The sequence below is a fragment of the Colobus angolensis genome, unplaced genomic scaffold (assembly GCF_000951035.1).
Source record: "Colobus angolensis palliatus isolate OR3802 unplaced genomic scaffold, Cang.pa_1.0 Scaffold170, whole genome shotgun sequence".
Lineage (NCBI taxonomy): Eukaryota > Metazoa > Chordata > Mammalia > Primates > Cercopithecidae > Colobus > Colobus angolensis.
In genome coordinates this window covers 3,461,952-3,480,028 of record NW_012114822.1, presented here as the reverse complement: position 1 = coordinate 3,480,028, position 18,077 = coordinate 3,461,952, and the positions used below count along the sequence as shown (strand labels likewise).

The following is an 18,077-nucleotide window of genomic DNA, read 5'->3' as shown; positions in this document are numbered from 1 at the left end:
GGAAGGAAGGAAGGAAGGAAGGAAATAAAGTAGGAGGAATTCGTCTACGCAATTTCAAGACTTGTATAGCAACAGTCGTTAAGAGTGTGGGATTGGAGGAAACAGACCTATAGACCAATGGAACAGAATAGAGAACCCAGAAACAGACCCACACAAATGGGCCCAGCTGGCTTTTGACAAGGGCACAAGAGTCATCACATGGAGCAAGGAGAGCATTTTCAACAAATGCTCTAACAGAGCGATTGGATGTCCATAGGCTAAAAAAAAGAAGAAAAGAAAGAAACTTGTCTTTTTGATTAAAAAATCAACTCAAAATGAATCAAAGACATAAAATAAAACAGAGAACTCTAAAACTTGTAGAAACAATAGGAGAAAAACTTCAGCATCTACAGCTAGGCAAAGAGTTCTAACACTTGATACCAAAAGCACAATCTGTAAAAGTAAGAAATTAACTGGCTTTCCTCAAAATTTAATACGTGTGCTCTGTGAAAGAGCCTTCAAGAGGATTAAAAGACAAGCTACCAAGTGAGAGAAAATATTTGCAAACTGTATATCTGAGAATGAACTCTGAAAACTTAGTAAACAAGCAAATGAGTTCTCAATCATGTTCTGTATTTTCGGGGTGGGCTGCAGTTTTCACGTCATGATTCTCTCCTTTCTCTCAGAAAACCCTCTAGGCAGCCTTGATTTGTATAATGCCTTTGCTTTCCAGATGAGGAAATGGAGGCTTCAAGACTTCCCTAAGCTTACAGTTCCTAGGAGGTAGACCTGGATTTTTTCTTTCTTTTTTTTAATTCATTTATTTAATTGTGTACAATATACCTAACATGCTTTTTGTTTGTTTGTTTTTGTTTTTGTTTTTTGAGATGGAGTTTTGCTCTTGTTGCCCAGGCTGGAGAGCAGTGCTGCGACCTCAGCTCACTGCAACCTCTGCCTCCTGGGTTCAAGCAATTCTCCTGCCTCAGCCTCCCGAGTAGCTGGAATTACAGGCATGTGCCACCACGGCTGGCTAATTTTGTATTCTTAGTAGACACAGGGTTTCTCCATGTTGGTCAGGCTGGTCTCGAACTCCCTACCAGAGGATATCCACCCGTCTTGGCCTCCCAAAGTGCTGGGATTATAGGCATGAGCCATGGCGCCCAGCCCATTTTAACCATTTTTAAATGCACAGTTCAGTGGCATTAAGTACATTCACATCTTATGTCACTGTCGTCACCACTATCCATCTTCAGAGCTCTTGCCATCTTCCAAAACAGGAACTGTACTTATAAAAAATAATTCCCATTCCTCCCTCTCCCCATCCCCTGGCAACCACCATCCTACTTTCTGTCTCTATGAATTTGACCACCCCCGGGACCTCCTACAAATGGAATCCTCCAGTATTTCTCCTTCTGTGACTGCCTTGTTTCACTTAGCACAGCATCCTCAAGGTTCAGCCACGGAGGTGTGTGAGTTTCCTTCCTGTTTAAGACTGAGTCATATTCCAGTGGTGGACCTGGATTTGAACTGTCACCCCAAAAGGCAGTCTGGACTGGGCAGTGGCACTGCCCTCTAAAAAGCTGGCCTGTCCCTGGGCACTCCCCCGAGTCCTTTGTCCTGAGCCTTCAGGCACCCATCAGTCCTGCCTCCCCCCAGTGGCATGAAGGGGCACAAACTTCGTTCCAAAGTGGTACATATGGGGCCTGGAGGAGGTACCCAAGATTGATAAGGAGGATAAAATTGAAGTCAGTTGGCCAAGCGTGGTGGCTCACACCTGTAACCCCAACACTTTGGGAGGCCAAGGCAGGTGGATCACCTGAGGTCAGGAGTTCAAGACCAGCCTGGCCAACATAGTGAAACCCCATCTCTACTAAAAATACAGAAAGTTAGCCAGGTGTGGTGGCAGGTGCCTGTAATCCCAGCTACTAGGGAGGCTGAGGCAGGAGAATCGCCTGAACCCAGGAGAGAGAGGTTGCCGTGAGCCGAGTTCGCGCCATCACACTCCAGCCTGGATGACAAAGCCAAGGCTTCATTCTAAAAAAAAAAAAATTGAAATTTGAAATCAGTTTTAGAAAATGCACATGGAGGCCAGTTGCCATGGCTCACACCTGTAATCCCAGCACTCTGGGAGGCCAAGGCAGGCGAATCACGAGGTCAGGAGATCAAGACCATCCTGGCTAATACAGTTAAACCCCGTGTCTACTAAAAATACAAAAAATTAGCCGAGCATTGTGGTGGGCACCTGTAGTCCCAGCTACTGGGGAGGCTGAGGCAGGAGAATCACTTGAACCCGGGAGGCGGAGCTTGCAGTGAGCCAAGATCGCACCGCTGCACTCCAGCCTGGGCGACAGAGCGAGACTCCATGTCAAAAAAAAAAAAAGAAAAGAAAAGAAAAAAAGAGAAAAAAAAGAAAAAGAAAAAAATGACAAAGAACATGCACATGGTTATGGGATGCTGTATGCAGGCCAGGCAGAGCTAGGTCTAAGGCCCTCCAGGGACCTGCTGGAGCACAGGTGGCTGGATCCAGATGGCGGAAGGAAGGCTGCAGAGGGAGGTGGGTGGGGAAGAGAGGACCAGACGCCGAGGATTGCATTCCTCTCACCACCAGGTTTAAGATGGTACAGCTATGCAAACACCGCTGGGATTGTCAAAGAACTAAGGAGGGGTTAAATATTTTTTACAAAAATTCTTTTCGTCTAATTTATGTTGTGCTTTTTAAGATGAAGAGGTAGCGGGCTTCGGTTATCAGCAAGAAGGGAGACAGGGACTATAAACATCTTAGAACAGTGGAGGAGGCTCTCGCCGTCCTTGAGAATATCAATTCCAAAACGATTCTATTCCACCACATAAAGGAGCCAGGCCTTTCAAAGAAAATCAGCCTTTCATAAAATTTCTTGGAAATCTAGTCAAGAAAGTGTGCGTGTCTCCCGCAGATAACACTGCTGTATTATAGGCATTTAAATAGATCAGCGGGCTATGAAAAAATAAAACAGTCATTTAAGCAGAGTGTCTGGAAAGGCAGCTGAGACAGGTCGAGGAAGGTCTTGGACCTGTGGGCTCCACAAAAAGCGGGATGGGGGTTGCCATGGTGACTGTGTATTGCATTCCACCCCTAAGGACAACCAAAAGTCCCTGCAGGACTCCCAGCATCAGCATCACCTGGGGTGTGGGGTCAATGCAGATCCCCTGGCCCCATAACAAACCAGCTGAACCCAGTCTCTGGGGGTTGCCCCCAGGAATCTGCATTTTAACGAGTTTCTCAGGTGATTCTTAGAAAATCTCAATGGGGCTCCTGACTCAGTCTCTGCTGGAGGCCAAAGTCCAATGACGCCAGCAGCGACTCTACAGTCTGCAGCAGGTGCACCTGCACGTGCATGGCCCCCATGTGCCAGCCCTCAGCCTCACCCACATCGAGGGCTGAAGAGGCCAAGAGGGCAGCTGGAGATTGCCAAGTTGGTTTCTTTAGAAAGAAGCTGTGAGTCCCCTGTATTCCTGCCCTCCAGGACATGGGTGGAGGCCCTTACTCTCACCTCGTGGAAGGGAGAGGAGCTTGAAGGAGCTCCCTGCGGGGGTGGGCAGAAGGACTGTTGTCAGTCCCCGGGAGCGCACAGGACACAGCCTGCTGGGAGTCGCTCCCAAAGGCCAGGCTGCGCCGAGGCTGAGGCTAGCTCTGGCTCCCAGTGGAAGAAGGAGGAGAGGGCTGAAGGGAGATGGCCTCCCCACCAACCACAGGGGCCAATCTGTGGGTCTCCTGGTAAGGATAATGGCCTGGGGTCCCTTTAAAGAGGGTCCTCCTGGGAGGAGTAGATGGATCAGAGCCTTCAGTATGTGTGGGAAGTGCACGGCCAGGTGCCCTGCAGCCAGCCAGGAAGACCCAGTAGTGCAAGTAGTGCAAGGAGAGGGCTGGCCTCCATCGAGACAGCAGCATTCCAGGGACCAGAGAGGGGTCCTTCTCCAAGAAGCCCCCCGAATTCTTGGTGCCAAATGCCCCTCCCTGTCCCCTTCCTCATTCCCTTCCCCTACACCCTAGGAAGGACCCTGTGCCTTGGGACCCAGCAGGAATTAGAGGGCCCAGACCTGTTGGAATAAAGACAGCAGAAGGCCCTCACCCCACTCCCTACTGCAGGCTGCCAGCCTAGACCAGGCCAGGTTGGAGGGCCAGAGACACAGGCATTGAACAAAGATCTGGGTTTTGATGGTTTTGCTCAACTAAATACATTAAGGAAAAGGAAGACCACTGTGTAGCTAAAAACAATAATAGGACTTTTCCTTTCCTAAGAAGGACCAGAGCTATGACAGGGCCTGAGGGAGACTTGATCCCAGGGTGATCCAGCAATCCCGCAGAAGACAGAGTGCCCCATGCACCCTATTCATTCACCCTAAGTGCTAAGCAGCCTTGAGGTGAAGAACCATGGACTGTTGGAGTGTGGGGGTCAGAAACCACTCCCCTGACCCCTGGAAACCTCTTGAAAGCTGAGCTGACCACTTGGGGAACACAAGTACTTCACACGACTAAAATAAATCCTTTAAGACAGCCAACTCCAAGGACAGCAATGTGGAACGTGGTGCTGTGGTTCTGTGCCTCTTCCTGCCCATCCCCAGCACTGTGCACCCTGAATCCACTCGGGCTCCCACCCAGAGAGGTGGTCAGACAAGACCGCTGGCAAATGTGGAGACTCCCAATTGCCTGACCAACATCCATTCTTGCTATCTTCCTTAGAAACAGAACCCAATTTCTAGCTGGACAACAACGTGCTCAATTATTACCGCAATTACTTTTGCACCAACCTAATACAAAACTATATATCCCAGCCTCCTTTACTATATATCCCAGCCTCCTTTACACTAGATGTGATCATGCGATTCCGTTGTAACCAATGAGATATGAGCAAAGTGTTGGATAGTACTTCCAGGAAGCCTCCCTTAAGAGGGGACACCTGCTTGGGACACGGATGAGATGGCTGGAGTTCCAGCACCCATCTTGGACCATGAGGATGAGGACAGACTGGAGTATTTATCCCTAACAGCTTCCTACAGCCACCCACCTCCAAACTACTGTTACACGGAAAGAGACATGAAGGACCCATCCTGTTTTGACACTGTCACTGGGAAGAGTTCTGTTAAATGCTGCTGAACCTACACTTGGCTGGTGGGTGTATGCAATGACCCTCTCACACGCTTCATCCCACTAAATACACTGCCAGCTCAGGGTATGGTGGGCACCACAGCAAGGTTAGCTCTCCTCCTGTATGCTTCAGGTGGGAAAAGCATGCTTGGGAGTTTTGACCTTCACTGTCTATACCAAGCCAAGGTGATCCATTGGGTTGATTGGAACCTCCTCCTAATGGGTCTTGGAGGGAGGTGACAGGTGGCATTTGCTGGCTGAAGTGATCAGGTTCTAGGCCAGGTGTGAAGCTGGAGCTGTGACTGGACCTGACTCTCCCAGTTGCAAGTTGCTCTTCACACAGGCCTGGGATGGTCCAACGTGCTCTCCGGGGGAGATGAAACACAGCCGGTATTTCAGGTCGAAATGTATCCCCCAAACTCCACATGCTGCAGTTTAACTCCTAGGACCTCAGAATGTGATTGTACTTGGAAATGGTGTCATGGTAAATGTAATTAGTTAAGAAGGGTGAGCCCCTAATCCAAAATGACTAGTGTCCTTATCCAAAGGGGAAATGTGAATCGGAGACACACACAGGGGGACACTGTGGCCATGTAATGATTGGAGTGATGTTGCCACAAACCAAGAACTACCAGCAGCAGGAGAGGGGCCTGGCACAGATGCTTCCCTAGCACCTTTGGAGGGAACACGGCCCTATCTCCACCTCGATCTCAGACTCCTGGCCTCCAGAACTGGGGCAATCAATTTTGGTTGTGTGACCAACTCAGTTTGTGGTCCTTTGTCACAGCAGCCAGAGCAGGCTAATACATGCTCCACCCACACCGCCCCACGCTCCAGGAGCGTACATGCTAAGCACCACAGGGAACCAGCTGCCTGGTACTCAGCAAATGGTCCTGAGGAAGAAGGACAGGTGCGTGGGTGGATGGATGGATCGACGTTGCTGTGAGTGTATAGACCGGTGTGTGGGTAGGCAGATAAACACACGAATGCAGGAATGAATGAATCTGGCGACACACACAGGAACCACCAGATGCCAGAAGGATTCTGCAAAATGCATCACTCGCCACAAGGACACACATCAATCCAGCGTCTGCACCCGGAAGAATGAATGTGTCACGCCCCACAGAGTTCACAGAGATCAATGCAACCTCAATACCAGGAAAAAAAAAACGGGTCATAATTTTCTGTAAAAGTGGCACGCACTGCCCCGATCAATGACTACAGCCATCTGTTTTACTTTTTACACTGTCTATTTTTAATCCTCATGAATAGCAAAGGGGTTCCAAAGGAGGAACCAGAAGTAGGGGTTTGCTGCAGTGGGCAGGGGTGCCTGTCTCCCAAGGAGATGATGGATGGGTCCTTCCATCAAGGATAACCTCCGCAGAATCTCTTTGCCAGCTGGGCCAGACGAGCAAGGAGGTGGCAGTAACAAGGAGAGAGGCCTGCTTAGGTATCGGCCGCCTCCAGAGGTTCAATACAGACCTCCGAAGGAGGCACCTCCACCTCCAACGCCAGTGCTGGTCTCCCGATAAGACAGGGTTCGCCTGCTAAATGATGTTAGGTGGAACTGTAGCCCAGAGGACACAGGCATCTGACAAGGTTCAAAGCTCGACATGAGACAGAGTGGCAGTCACACCCTTGCTGTCATGAGCCCCTGGCAGGCAAACGTTTTCTGAAGGCTCGGCTTGGGGAAGCTCCCTTCCTGTTGGCCTTGGCCCCGAGTCTGACAGAATGGATGCCCAGTGGCTCAAGAAGGACCATGCAGGGGCAAGGCCTAGGAGGAGAGCAGTCTGCCCTCCCATTTCAGAAGAGGCCCCTGCATCTCGCCAGTCCTCCTGAGCCCCGGGTTTGGCCCGGTTTAGTGCGAAAGCTGCCAGATGAAACACATCAGCCCGGCCGGTGTCAGGTGCCTCTGAGGCACCAAAAACTTAACTGTACCCGTCCCAGTGCTGAGACCACTGGGTTTCTCCCCTCCAAAAATAATAACTATTGGAGAGAACGCTATGTGTGATGAGGAATCTCTGGAAGCAGCTGCCAGAAGAAGCCATCAGTTAATCTTCTCTCCGAAGCTCTGGACTCATCTGGCTGTGCTCTGGGGTGCTGGTTGCCAGCGCAGCCTTGGCTAATAAGTAATTAGAAGATAATTAACATTTGTTACATACAATGGGAAACATCTGGACCTACTGACTTATTAAAACCTAAAAACCTCATTCATCAATTCTGTAGTGAAATAGAGAACAGGCTCAGGTTAGGGCGGGTGGGCTTGGTTCAAAGTCAGCCCCCACTCAAATGTGGATTCTGTCCATCCTGGACAGCTGTCCTGCCCCACCTCTCCATGCTTCCTGCCTGCCCCACCATCTCCAAGGAGGAGAGAAAAGCAAAGGGCCCAGCCCTCTCATACCGGCCAAGTTCTCCTGGAAGAAATAGAACAGCCAAGGCTATGGATGTAGTGGCGGCTGGGTCCTCACCCCCATCCCCTTCTCTTCCTGCTTCTTGCCCTTTTCAGGTAAGAAACCTAGAACTCACAGAGGGAAGGGGCATTGGATATGTCCCCCATCTGAGATTCACTGCAGCTCAACCTGGAAAGGGCACGTGACTCCCAGCACCTCACCCACCCCACACTCACAGAGAGGGAAGGACCAAACACAAAAGCAAGATCCCTGCAGCCGCTCTCATCTCCACAGCTGAAGTTGTGCCTGGATGTAGCAGTGCCCAGGTTGTGCGGTCAGCCTTGGGCTTCTGTCCCTCTGTTGCTTCCCACCTCCCATCTTCCCTGCCATCCCTTAGGCAGCAGTGGGCGCGGGATGGGTGGGAGCACGTGTTCTGGAGGAGCCGGACGCACTCCCCAAGTGCCTTGGTTTCCAGCCAAAACATTAGGATGTTGCTCTACCAACTAATCATCCTACCTCAGACAGGAGGGCACTGCAACAGAAAACCGGGTGCTCCTGGGAGTGTGGGAAAGCTAGTTTAGGCTGCGGCCATTCTCTCCAGGGAAGCTGGGAAGACTGAAAATCCTGAGGTGGCCCCTTGTGCAGCCATTTCCTGGGGGATGTTTTCAGAGAAATCTAGGACCAAGCCCCGCTCTGTGTCCCCTTTTTAGCCAGAAGGAGAAATATTTCAGAAGATGCAAATAGAGAGGTTTGCGTTCTGGGTTCCCGCCACTCCTCCCACTTCCTTCCTCTTTCCTTTGGGGCAACTGCTCTGCACAGGGTCCAATTACACAATGCAGCGGTGCTGTCAGTCATGGCATCTGAACCCTTGGGCCACAATGATTGGTTCTAAGGGTGGGAAAATGAGCCCTTGAGCCAATGAGAGGCCTGCCCTAGGATTTTTCTTCCTCAAGCCAAGGGAGGAGGCCTTTCTCATCTCTGGTTGAGAGACTGCAAAGAAGGAGGCCAGTGGCCATTTGCAGCCCTGGAAAGGCAGCCTGCATAAAGGACAAAGCCAATGGACAGAGAGCTGGGACTGGGAGTGGTGGATGGGGCTGCAGGAGCTGGCTGACAGCACTCAGGCCCCTGCTCCCTGTGCCAAGCTCCACATGGACCCTTCTCCAGGTTCAATTTAGGAAGCCAATGGATTTTTTTGTTTTTATGTAAGGAATATTTTGAGCTGTATTCCTACTATTTTGAACCACAGTATTGACTAATGCAAATACACTTGATTGTTTCTGGGGAAGGGCAGTCACCCAGCTGGAGAGATGGAAAGAAAAGAAAAAGAAAAGAAAAGAAGGAAGGAAGAAAGGAAGGAGAGAAGGAAAGAAAGAGAAGGAAGGGGAAGGTAGGAAGGAAGGAGAGAAGGAAGGAAAGAGAAGGAAGGGGAAGATAGGAAGGAAGGGAAGAGAAGGGAAGGAAGGGAAGGAGGGAAGGAGAAGGGAGGGAGGAAGGAAGGAAGGAAGGAAGGAAGGAGGGAAGGAGAAAGAAAGAGAAAGGAAAGAAAGAAAAGGAAGCAGACCTGAAAAAGCCTGAAAGTTCATAAGACCAACAAATTAATAGGAAAAATTTAGTCTGTTTATCAAAACAAGCCATTATAAGTACTTTTTAAACCCCTACGGCTGCCCTCCTTAGCATACAGCCCATAAGTGTTTTAAGCAGAAATCCTCTGGCTTGGTTGGAGTGTATAAAGCACAGGAAATAGACATATCTTCAGAAGAGATGGAGACTTCAGTGGAGGAGAGAGAAGGTGCTCAGTGTAGAACCTCCAATAACACAAACGTCGGCCCTAGGGCTTAGCGAGAAGGGAGAACTCCTCCACTGTGAGGGCTGACACTGCCTCCACCCCAGGCCTAGAGTCCAGAGACCCTGGGCACGATGAGTCGTCAGACAAGGGACCCACAGTGTCCAAGCCCTGTGCCCCGCCCTTCCCCTTGTAGTTTCCACAACTGCCTGTAAGCGTGGGAACCACCAACCCTATCACAGATGGAGTCTGAAGCTCACTGCTGGGAAGCGGCAGACCTGGATTTGAACCTAAGCCCACCTGGCTCTCAAACCTGTGATCTTTCTGTGACCCGCTCTGGGTCACAACCCCCAGCCCTGACCTCCCTCATCAGGGTCCCATCCCCTCATTTTCAATCAAAACAGGGTAGGCTGTAGGTCCCTCTCCCAGGGCCCTCACGCCATGGCAGTTCAGACTGACAAGAACAATCTTGGAGGGTCTCAGCCAGCCCTTTGAGGGAAACTGGCCAGGAGAGAAAACTCAGTCACTTAGGGCCACGAAACTACTAGGCAACCAATTTGCAGAGAACTTGTCCTTAACTTGTGCCACCGGCAAGGTCTGCATGGGCAATTTGGGTCTATCAGCCTTTAAATTATAGATGGCCGCATCACTCGTCAGGCCTGCTGCCGCAGAGCCGAGATGGAGGAGCCTGGGGTGACTGACAGCTTCAATAAATGCATTCCTGCCAGGAAAATAGCATTACCACACGGAGGTGCTTTGGAAAGTATTGAACTTCAGGAAGAAATAAAATAAAAGTAAAATGGCTCTGGCACTCCTGGGCGCTCCATCATTATTGCCGGACACAGTGGGGAGAAAAGGAACCCAGGAGTCCATCATCAGATAAATACCGCACTGTCCTCTGCCAGCGAAGGCACCGTGTCACAGCTCCCGCACAGCTGGTCGTAAAGCAGGTGTCTGGCACGAGTGGGGAATCTTTGTCCAGCAAGGAGAGCCCTCGGGGGGCATGTAGGGCAGCCTTCTCCTTCACAGATGGGGAAACCAAGGCCAAGGTCATACCGTAGATCAAGATGATGGACCAGAAGGTGTTCAAATGGACAAGCAGGCAGCAGCATCCCAGACAAGTCAGGCACAAGACAGGCTCCTAGGTTCACTCTGAGTGGCGGCACTCAGCGGTGAGAACCTTGCGAACTGCCATGCGGCCTGGGTAGGACACTGTCTGTGCCCTCAAGGAGTCATAAAGGGCAGGTTAAAACCAGAAGTGTCCCTCGTATCCCCAGCCTGCTTCTTACTTCCTGCCGTGGCTGATGGCCGGAAGCCTCCGGTGACGGGCTGAGTTTGATTCTGAAGGCAGTGGTCTGTCCTTCTGGTCTGCCTGCTCTCCTCCCCACAGTGTGCCTTTGCCCTTCTGGCAACTGAGAACTGGCCAGGCCCTCACTCTGCTCCTTGTCTCTGAACCAGGCTGCTGGGAAGTCCACAGGGTGAGCCCAGCAAGGGCAGGACATGGTCTTACCCACAGCTGCCTCCCCTGCCCCTACAACAGTACCTGTGATGTAGCAGGTGCAGACAGGGCCAAGGATCCACGAATAGACCAGACTCAGACACGAACAAATGCTGCTTCCCAAATCCTTATCTTTGTGCTGCCTGTACCTTCCCCAGGGACATCCTTGTCGCCCTCCACAGAGAAGACCTAAGATGAGGCAGCCGGCCCTCCACGTGACCACCAGGCCAGCACCTGGGGGCCTGGTTCTGTCCCAGACTCTGCCATCCTTCACATGCTCCTCCTACCGCACCCCCAGAGGACATGGGCCGCCTAGGAACCCCTCCTATTTGCGTATTCCACTCTTTGAAAATGGAACCAGAGAAGGACTAAGGCTCAGGAGGGCTGGGGTGACTCCATGCATGTCCCCAGAGTTGCATGGGATGTGATTGGGCAAGTCGCTTTGCTCCTTGAATCCTGGCTGCAGCTGAACAGTGGAGGTAACAGCCTGACCTTGAAGGAGTCAAGTGCGGGAGCAGGAAGGAAATGTGCTTCTGCGGGACCCAGAAATCGCACGCCTGGGGCTTAGCGCTCTGTTATCGCTGAGGGCTGGATTCTGCGGGGACCTGGAAATCGCACGCTGGGGGCTTAGCGCTCTATTATTGCTGAGGGCTGGAGTTCCTCCCGGATGCTCTGACACCCCACCCAGACTCCCGGGGAGGCCAGTCTGAAGCTGCGAGTGTCTGTCTCATTTCGATTTCTGAAAATGCGCTTTTTGCACTTGGCCTCTCATGACGCTCCCTCCCTTGCTTTATCTCCCCACTCTTAACATGCAAGACTCCTCTCTGGTGATGTTTTACAGCTCCCTTTTAGAGTTAAACAACTGAAAGTGATACTTGAGGCCTCAAGAGTGTGGGCCCAGATCAATGCAATAAAGAATCTCTGAGATGAACTGTAGACTCTTCTCGGGTAGGGAATGTTTCTGAAAAAGCTTTTTTAACTCATTTCCCTGACTCTGGGTAGGCCACGGTTCACACCAATCCAACTCATGGTAGCAAAATCACGGCTCAATGTCACGGGAAAGCCATGTTAATCTGAGAAACAGACTTGCTCATCTGTCTTAGGTGGGAGGGTGCTGGCCAGCCAGGGGCAGGAGGTGACACAGCGGAGGTGAGAAGTCGGAGCTGGGCTTTAACAGGTGAGCATCTCAGGCCTCCAAGAGCCATGTCACTAACCCCACAGCTGCCTGAAGATGGCTGTCCCCCTTCAGTCACATGCACAGTAGCATCTAGAGGTAGCCAAGTATGTCCAGACACCACCACCCTGGGACTCGGCACACCGTGGAGCCGACTGACTTTAACAGGCTGGGCTATCCTGGAAGCTCCACCTCTGGTCTTGGGTTCCCCATCTGTCACCTGAGAACCATGAACTAGACCTGCCACCTCCCTCCACCCTCCAATAAGAATGTATCCGCAACATCTTCATGGAGACCCTGTGTCCTGAGCCGGGAAAAGACCAGGCCTCTGGTTCTAGGTCTCGATCTAAATGTAGACAATAGTAATCTCTATATACAGACACTTTTCCAAATAAGACATATAGGCGATCAATAATTATATGAAAAAACAAAAACCTCAACGTCACTAACCATTAGAGAAATCCAAATCAAAACCACAGTGAGATACCATCTCACTCAATGAGATACCAATCAGAATGGCCATTATTAAAAAATTAGAAAGCAACAGATGCTGGCAAGGTTGTGGGGGAAAAGGAACACTTTTACACTGTTAGTGTGAGTGTAAATTAGTTCAATGATTGTGAACGACAGTGTGGCAATTCCTCAAAGATCTAGAACCAGAAATACCATTTGACACAGCAATCCCATTACTGGGTATCTACCCAGAGGAATATAAATCATTCTATTATAAAGATACGTGCACACATATGTTCACTGCAGCACTACTGACAATAGCAAAGTCATGGAATCAACCCAAATGCCCATCAATGATAGACTGGATAAAGAAAATGTGGCACATTTTCTTTTGTGGCTGCAAAACTATGCAGCCATAAAAAGGAACAAGATCATGTCCTTTGAAGGGACATGAATGGAGTTGGAAGCCATTATCCTCAGCAAACTAATGCAGGAACAGAAAACCAAACACCACATATTCTCACTTATAAGTGGGAGCTGATGGTTGAGAACACATGGACACATGGAGGAGAACAGCACACACTGGAGTTTGTTGGGGTGTGGGGAGGGAGAGCATCATGAAGAATACCTAATAGAAACTGGGTTTAATACCTAGGTGATGGGATGATCTGTGCAGTAAACCACCATGGCACACATTTACCTATGTAACAAACCAGCACATCCGGCAACATACCCCTGAACTTAAAAGCACAAAGAAAAAAAATCTAAACGAAAGCATTCAAGAAGTTCTCCACACGTGTCAGACATAACACTAACAATGACATGAGCTGGGACGTATTATCATCCCCACCTTACAGATGGAAAAACCAAGGCACAGATAGGTTAGGTAATATTCCCATGGTCACACAGACCAAGACTCTCATCCAGGGCTATTGGTCCTCAGAATTAGAGCTTGTACCAGCTATTCTGCACTCCGAACAACAACCAATAGCCTGAATTAGTTTTCTGTTGCTGCTGCAACAAATTACCATAAACCTAGTGGCTTGAGACAACCCATACTTATTCTCTTACAGTTCTAGAGATCAGAAGTCTGAAATCAGTTGTATGGAGCTAAAATCAAGACATCAGCAGAGTTAGAGATTTGGGGGGCTCTAGGAGTGGGGAGAATCTGTTCCTGTCTCTTCCAGCTTCTGGAGGCCGCCTGCATTCCTTGGCTTGTGGCCACATCATTCCTATCTCTGCTTCCATGATCACTTAGACAAAGGAGGTGTCTCCTCTATCTGTCCTTCCTTCCTCTCTGTTGTATGGATCACTGTGATGATATCAGTCCCACCTGGACAGTCCAGGATAATCCTCCACCATGGGATCACATCTGCAAATTCCCTTTTGCCTGATAACGTAGCTCTCATAGGTTCTAGGGATTAGGATATGGACAGTTTTGGGGGTCGTTCTTCATCCCAATAGGAGCATGCCTTGTGCATTCATGGATTACTCCCCATGGGTCTATGGAGAAGAGTTTGTCCCCAGTTTTCTAGTTAGAAAACCAAGGGTCAGCGAGCTTCCTCAGCTGGCCCAACATCTTCCACGTGCTGGGTGCAGCCAGGATTAAAGTCCAGGTCTGGCTGAGTCCTGGCGATCCCAGAAGCCCTCATTCATGCCCCTCTCACTTAGCCCCACCCCACTCTTCACCAGAAACATACATTCCCCTGCCTCCTGTGGGATACACTTCGGCCCAGAATTGACTCATCCTCAGAACACCCTGGCAGAGCCTGCCTTGGGCTGGCCCTGGACTGGAGGGGGGATTTGCAGAAGGTGATCTCTCGGGTGCTCTTCCCCAGACAGCCTCTAGGGCCACATGTTTTAAAGGACCCCAGGATGTGTTTTCCCCAGGTATGGTAAGACATATGTGTAAAGGAGCTATTATGTTACCAGTTCCCTAGATACAGAAGGCAGTGCACCCCACACAGGGCCACACAGGGAAGCACCAGGGCTGGTCAGGAGGCAAGTGGAGAGGAAAGGTGGGCAAACCACATGGATTGTGGTTTCTGCAAGAAGGAACAGATTGGCTAGCTTGAATCATTACAGCAGACTCTGGTGTGCCTACCTGTCCCATGCCCAGCCCTGGGATGATTAAGGCAGATAGTCGGTAGCTCAGAGTGTCAGAGCCTAATAAAGGACATGCTTGGGGGCTCTGGATTTGTTGGTCTGCACTTGAAAGGCTCTCTCCAGAGCTGTTTGCTCTCTCTAGAAACTGACTCACCCTGGGAAGGGCAGTTTTTCCAGGGTCAGCAAAGTCCCTGAGATATGAAAGCATCAGAATACAGAAAACAAAAGACATGGTTAATATGCATTTCCTTTGAAATCAGCCCAGACAGGTTCCAGGACCACCACTGAGCTATACAGAGGCTTTTGTGCAAAGAAGAAAGTGCCCCTTCCTCAAGGCAGGCATAGGCCTGAGCCAGGCATGAGTCTGGGACAGCAGATGCAGGCTGGATTTCAGCAGCTGCTCAGCTGTTAGGCCAGGTGCCTTTGAGCAGTGCACAACCCACACAACCTTTCAGAGACCCTATGGGGCTCTGCCTTCCCTCTCTGCCACGGGCCTGATCCAAGCCAGGGCCAGCCCAATCATGTCCCTTGGGGACAAATGGCTCCACAGCTCTGAGGTGCCCATTGGGCCAGAACACCCCCGACTGGCCAGAGTCTTATTGGCTGCCACTCTGTACACAAATCTGAAGCCCCCAAGCAAGGCTAAGCTCTGCTCTAAAACCCCATGGGGGTAAACATCCTGCTCACAAAATAGCAGCAGGATGGAAACCGCCAGAGAGGAGCAAACGGTCTCTCAAGAGAAGTGCATTCCTGGCTCTGCTCAAAGCCCCCGTCTGCCCCTCCCCAGCACTACAGGGCCAGGGCTCCCACAGGGGACCCCAGCTTTGAGCCTTCTTTCCCGAGTCAAGGGGGAGACTTCCTTGGAGAAACAGCAGCCTTCCTCAGAAAGGAGAGAAAAACCTTCCTCCCTTCTAGAAAGAGGAAAGTAAACCTTTTTCCCTTCGGTTTTCCTCTGGAAAGATCAGGATGAATATCCTATGAGCACGGCTGCTGGGTTGTGGCCGAGTCGTCAGGGTGCAGGCCCTGCTACTGAGGAGGTTTGGGTTTGGTTTATTTCCCCAGCAAAGTATGAAGCGAAGCAACATCCTAACCTTGGGTGTGACGTGCTCTGTGGTCAGCAATTTCAAAGCAGAAAGGTCAGCTAAAAGGAGAATGGCAGAAAAGCAACGCCAGGAGGCGGCTCGGGCAGCATTCCCTGAATTCCAAGGAGGCCAGGAGCGAGTCATCTTCGACAGGGATGTGGAAAGGGGGCCTCCAGCCGTATTTTAGCTCTGGAAGTCATATTCATCAGTGCCAACCTCTTAGGGTCTGCTCAAGGGAGCCTCTCTCTACCCACCCAACGCCAGCCTTAGGAAGACCCAGGCGCAATGGCCCTGACTCCAAACCTCTAACTTCCTGCAGCCACAATGATTCCCAATGCTGGCCCCGGATGCCACATCTGGAGACAGGATCACAGCTGGCAAAGAGAACAGTCCCAGCCCCGGGAGGACCTGGGGCCTCACCTTTCAATGTAGGAGACACTACTGGCAGCTCTCCTTCCAGAAGGGGTGAGTACCCCCTGGTCAAAGTCCCAGCCCAGGTCCAGTGTGAACATCTTAAAAACAGTCCCCACGCCTGTAGTCCCAGCACTTTGGGAGGCCGAGGCAGGTGGATCACGAGGTCAGGAGTTCAAGACCAACCTGGCCCATATGGTGAAACCCTGTCTCTAATAAAAATACAAAAATTAGCTGGGTGTGGTGGCACATCCTGTGGTGTCAGCTGCTCGGGAGGCTGAAGCAGGAGAATTGCTTGAACCCAGAAGGTGGAGGTTGCAGTGAGCCAAGATCGCACCACTGCACTCCAGTCTGGGCAACAAAGTAAGACTCCAACTCAAAAACAGAAAAAACAAAAAACAGTCCCCACACCAAAGCCCAGCAGTGTCTGTAATAAACTATGGTTTCAAATACACATTCAGAAGAAGTATAGAGGTAGCAGCAGGAGCTGATTAGGAAATTCAGCTTTGAACAGGACCCAAGAAGTCCCCTAGTCCCACAGCCCGTTTCTGTGATGGGGAGAGGCACAGACAAGAGAAAGTTCTCTCCATGGTCACCATGGTGACAGAGGGGACGCAGGGCTGGGACCGCCACCCTGTCTGCCCCTAGTCCTGACGTGTGACTCCCAGAAGGACCCGCCACCACTGCGTGAACACACATCCATCTCCTAAACTGCTGGGTTCCCAGAGCGGGCAGAGTGGCCGGCCTTTCAAACCCTGTGTTTTAAATTGCCCAATTAGCCAACCAGAATTGCCCTGGCGACACACTCTGTCCCCAGCCTCTTTGGCCAAGAAATAATTGTGCGATCATTAATACCGACTCTGCATCTGCCGCCCGCCTCGCCCAGAGACTGACCGATTGCTCCCGGGAGCCTGACTGGCCGCTCAAGTGGAAGGAAAGCTAAGGGCAGAGTCAGAGGTCGTCTCTGTGCCGCAGCGGTCCCTGAGGAGCCGGGTGCACGGGTGGGAGTGAGTGTGTGGAGAAGCCAGGCCATTGGGAAGGCAAAGGGGCCATTGGAGCCCCCGCCGCCGACACAAGACACCGCCTCCGTATCCGTGGAATCTTCCACTGGGCGCCGCTGCTGCTCCTGCGACAGTGGCTACTGCCACCACCAGGGCACAAACCAAAGCCAACACCGGTTCACAAAAGAACAACACATAAGCAATCAGCCTCAGAGCCCCAGCTCTAGAAGGAGACAGGCACAATCGGACCCCACCTGTGGCTTCATGGTCACCAAAGCCTGGGCTATGCTCAAGGCTGGAGGAGGAGCAACACCTAGACCCCAAAGACAGCTAGCTCAATGCTCCAGGGATGCTCTGAACTAAGAGAGACAGAAACCTGCCTGGAAACTCAGCTGTTTCATTCGGGGCATTAAAAACCCCCTTGGTTGGTGGGTGGGAGGCCGACTTCTTGGTCAGGGGTTTCAGAAGGCTGAGGGGTGAATAGGAGTCACTCAAAAAGCTTGAGGGGAAGTGTCAGCTAGGCGGTGGGCAGGAGGAAGCCCCCCTGAAAATCCCCAGGTGCTGGCTCCGGAAAGACATCTTTCTTGGATTATCTCACAAGGATCCTAAGAAATAGGTACAATTCTCCCCACTTTAAAGAGGCAAACAAAGGTCCACACAGGCTGGGAACGGTGCCCAGGGTTGGCCAAGATGCAATCCCAGATCTGTACCCCTCAGAAACCCAGAAAGAGGCAGCAGTGGTGTTGCTTCTGGCAATGACCTCAAGTGGTATCACAACCTTCTCTGCACTTGGCCTAGGGTCAGAGCCCAGCCCCCTGACTTGTTTGTTCCCAGACTCCCCCAGCACATCCTCTCTCCCCATTCCCTAAGGTAGGAGCTCTCCTTCCCCTGACAGTGCAGGCCCCACACATCCATCAGTTCACGGGCCAAACCCCTGCTCCCTGGGGACCCTACGTGACCGAGTTCCCACTGCAAGGGGGACCGTAAGGTCAGTAGGAGGCATGGCTGCTCCCGGAGATGGGGCCACAGCTAGAGGGTGTCCCAAGCTCCCGAGCCCATGATGATTTCACACAAC

General features: G+C 51.2%; 1 long non-coding RNA gene across 1 annotated transcript; it reads right to left on the bottom strand.

The window, feature by feature from the left end:
* Positions 1–6,335: 6,335 nt before the first annotated feature.
* On the bottom strand, positions 6,336–10,218 carry LOC105509166. Its single transcript, XR_001001397.1, has 2 exons — positions 10,165–10,218; positions 6,336–7,226 (listed from the first exon to the last, which is right to left on the bottom strand). It is a non-coding gene; the product is annotated as an uncharacterized LOC105509166 (long non-coding RNA).
* Between the last annotated feature and the right edge of the window lie 7,859 nt (positions 10,219–18,077).